At 33.7% G+C, this 4,512-nt stretch overlaps 1 pseudogene; it reads right to left on the bottom strand.

Annotated features, from left to right (window-relative positions):
* Positions 1 to 947: 947 nt before the first annotated feature.
* Positions 948 to 3,623, bottom strand: LOC149563299 (uncharacterized; annotated as a pseudogene).
* Positions 3,624 to 4,512: the final 889 nt, after the last annotated feature.

Here is a 4,512-nt window from a genome sequence, read left to right as displayed (position 1 = left end):
AGTAGTCTTGTTTAACCTCCACAAATTGAGCTGAAATGCCACTTAAAAATGTGAAATATTTCTTCAGTGCATTTATTCCTTCAACGTATTTTCTCACCATTACGACAAGAGATGAGCCCATCAAGGCATTTTTTCCTCCATTTTTTGCCATTGTATAGTTTTCTTTGCTTTGATAGCGCAATATTTTCTCAATAATACATACTCCAATATACTTAAATAAGCTTCATTTACCAGCAAGTCAAATCCCTTATCCATAATAATGAAGTTTTCCAAGGATTTGATGGGTAAAGCCTTAATGGGTTCTTAGCACTTTACCAGTGATCAAATTCCCCTTATATGGATTGCCTTATTTGTTTAATTCTATTTCCATTAGAAGTCTAGATTCTCAACAAGTAAAGAGGTGGAAACCTTATCCTAGAAACTTAGGGCTTCCATTAATAGGGGAAACCCAACAATTTATAGCTTCATGCATGATATCTTCAATATAGGTTCATATATGATATCAATGGCTTATTTTTTTCTCACATAGCTATTTACTGTATATCTCAAATTGTTGCTTCCTCATTTTTTAGTGACCTTAGATTCTCCACCACAAAATTTAAATAGGTTAATTCTATGAATGAATTGCATTGATGAGGGATACACCCTATTTCAAGAAGTGTGAACATGGAGAAAATTTATGATCCAACAAATGTTGATTCACTAAAGTCTCCTAAATCTTTGATTCATAGTCATAAGCCATCCATTATATCCCTAATATTTCTAATTTTATATGGAGTTTTTAGGATTCATTTTGATATTGAGGAGTCTATCAAAATTGGGGGCCTTTATTAGCCATTCTTGGTTTTCTTATTGTTCCCTATCTTTGGAGCATCCCTAAAACACACATAAGATGGAAAATAATCTTTGTCTATGCATCCTTTTCCACTCAATAGAACAATAATTTTTCAAAACATAAACCTTTCCCTGGCCCCTGAAACCCTCTCTCTCCCTTCCCCAACATTAATAATTAAATTTGAGACACCGAGACAAACATTCACATGAATATTTTCTTTCCCTCAAAATATTGTTTCCATTTGGTGAACTTTCTGCTCAGGTTTTTGTTCACTGTCTGCAAAAAATAAACTGGACAAAATCCTAGCATGGTGAAGTTTTTGTTCATTTATTCCCTACTAGATGTCCCTTACTCTTTCATCAATGTTACTGCATCTTATTGTGCCACTGCAGAACTCAGAGTTATCTTCTTTCAGAGAAAAGAGTCTAGAACTATTTGCGATGGGGGAAACTTTTGGTTCGACATCTCTTAATTTGTCTTGTGAGCCTAATTAATGCTCCTTCTCCACATTTACCTATGTCCCACCAAGCAAAAATGCCTCTAAAACACTTTTTATTATTCCTGCAATTGACCTTTTCTTAATTTTCATTCTTCTATTCTCCCTTTTCTTCTCTCTTTTCAAGCTTTCCAGAACTCTCTACGACATTAGTATAGCACTTCTCACACTTCCACACATTTTATCCAATTCACAACTCTTTCCTTGTCAAATCTAGCAAGCAACCATCAAGAGACATTAGTGTAACAATTATTTCCATATCTTCTTTTTTTATTTCACTAGCTACAATAGAGTTGTTCATAAACAAAAAATCATTGGCACTTTCATTGTGCAAAAATTCATCAGATGCTTCTTCATTTTACTCAATATGAATTATTTCTTCCTCTTCAAATAGTTGTCCAAAACATTGAAAGGATCTGGATCTATACATGAGATAGAAATATTGAACTAAGTTCTTCAAGCTACCTCTAGCTCCTGAGCCAACTGCAAAGAATCTTCTTTTTCCTAAAGCTCTTGACTAGATATTAGATCTACTTCTTTGTAAGGAAGTAACAAAACATTTTTGCCTCGAACAACAAGAAGATGAGGCTTTGTTTTAGAGCCATCAAATAAAATAAAGCCATATTCAAGATTATCAATTCATACTCCATATTTCTCAAGTTATTTTACATTTTCAGATGTCTTACAAATATCTTGATTTAAAAATATCAGCAGACTCAGATCTAGATCTAAGATAATCCATCCACACAGTATCTTCTTCTAGAGAAGATGTATTCTATATGTTATCTTCTCATGGAGAAAATTAATTCCATCCAGTATTATCTTGTGAAGAAGAAATATTCTCAACTCTTTCTCCTATAAATGAATTCATATCTTCGATATAAGATGGTGAGATTTTTTGAAAAGGAACACCTGCTTTAGCATCATAAATGTTTGATCTCCATTTCCTTGTAGAATTTCCATTCTTAATGGTTTTGGCATTATTCTATAACTTTTCTTTGGGAGATGAAAAGCCTCTATAATGGGGAAATGAGGCCTTTTCAACTATTTTTTTCATTCAAATTTGTAGTTGCAAGTCAAAAAATAGTCATACACCATTGAAGAATGACCACAGTTGTAGCAGAAAACTATGCTACACATTTGTCCATCAAATACACCATCCACTAGAGTTACTATATCTGGTGTACTAGGCATGGGTTTCATGTTTTAATCTACATTTTCCTTAGATGATCTAAAAAGGGATATCATTTCTTCTATACTTAAGAAATCAAGTAAATATCTTCACAATTCATGGCTATCTTGTTGCTGAAATCCCCTGGATTGTGATGTCTTATCACAAATGGCATGGAAAAGAGCATTAGGGTTGATGGTCCCATTGACTTTCATTCCTTTTTTAGACTTAGTAAATCTCCTTTCCCCAACCCCTCTAAACTTATTTCAAAATAAAGCTTCCTTAGAGCTGGAGTCATGGGTCCTTCTTGAAATTCACTAGAATTCAGGAAATGATCACAAAGCACCTCTAATGCAAGAAAATTCTACAATAAATAATTAAAGAAATAAGTATTAGCAAGATTCAATAGACCCCTAAAAATGTGCCTACAAGTCCAACTGCATGAATTCTCACTACCTCCATCTAGATCCGAGGTTGATTATTTTCATTATCACTCATCACGTTCTCCCTAGAACAAATGGCACCGCAATTGGAATCATTGATTATAGTTTGATTGAGTACTTTATCTTGAACTAAGTTAAGGGATTCCAACTGCAAGCCCTTATAACTCTTTTCTCCATCCTCAAAAGAACTATCTTGCACAATGGTTTTGCAGAGGAAACATCAACACCCAAGGCCATCATTGTATTGCATTATATAGCATAAGGGTGGTGTGTAGAGCTAGTGCTACCAACCATGCCCATTTGGACTTAGGCCCTTTTTTTTACCCCCACATCCCAACTAACAACAAGCTAAGAAAATTCAAATGCTTCCTGAAGGAAAATGCCTCAAATCCTTAGATCCTCCCTTATTTTTCTGATGTTTAGCTTTCCCTTTCTTCTCCTCCTTTGCACTAATACTAGAATTTACACACCCTAGATTTGTAGGACCAATGATTTTCCTAACTGCCTATTTAGTTTTCCTAAATCAACACCCTTATCCAAGTATTTGCAGGCCTTTCCTGATATAATTATTTGAATTCTTTTAGTGTTCTCAATTTTAGCAATGTCATTGGAAGACTCCAACCTTTTAGGCTTTTGCATAGGTATTTTGTGAATTTTCTTCTTTTCTTTCTTCTCCATTAAAAATATTCAGATGAAATGAGGGGTGACAAACATTTCCTTCCAATCTCCTTCATGGTGATTGTAAAAACTATAATTCAGATGACCCACAAAGTGACTGGATTGGATCAATAGCTAAAGGGGTCACTGTTTAAGCTCTACCCTTCTATTTGGATTTGAAGCTTCACTACACAATTTGGCTTTTCATTTCTAAAAATATAATAATATATGTTCTTAACAACTAAAAGTTTCATGAAGGAAGCTTTCAATTGATTAGGAGTATATAGAGAGAGAGAATTTTCTAGTCTTTGCAAGGCTAATTTTTTGGGCACTTCATTTTCCAAATCTAGGCCAAAGTAAGTACCCATGATAAAGATTAATAAAAACCATTGATCATCTAATGATGGATCGGCCTATGGTTCAAGTAGATTCACAGGATGAGACATAACATAACCTTGTAAAATGGGATATTGCTACACAGGTTCCATGTGCTGATCTCCTTCTATATTATAGGTCTTAAATTCATCGATTAGCTCCATCAAGTTTCTCTCCATTCACAAAAAACTTAGCCTTTATGCCTGACCTCTGCCATTGTAATATCCTGAGTTCTAGAACTCTAGGATTTTGGAACTCCTTAATATTTGAATATCTTGGCTAAGACTCATTTTTTCTTTGATTTCTCGATATACTCTCTTGAGTGATAGTGAATGCCTTCCCTTATCAGTGACCATGCTTGGATTCTCAACTGATTATATTTTGATCATCTTTCATGCTGAGTAATTTTTGTTGTTTCCCTTTAATTTTTACTGAACATATGTATATATAGGCTGCCCTCATTATTGATTAAGCTTATGCTTCTCTTTTTGTATCAATTATTTATATATATATATATATATATATATATATATAT

The sequence above is a fragment of the Cupressus sempervirens genome, chromosome 4, assembly GCF_028749045.1.
Source record: "Cupressus sempervirens isolate cs-2001-9-10 chromosome 4, ASM2874904v1, whole genome shotgun sequence".
Lineage (NCBI taxonomy): Eukaryota > Viridiplantae > Streptophyta > Pinopsida > Cupressales > Cupressaceae > Cupressus > Cupressus sempervirens.
Note: the sequence above shows the minus strand (reverse complement) of the source record. Positions and strands in the feature narration are given on the sequence as shown.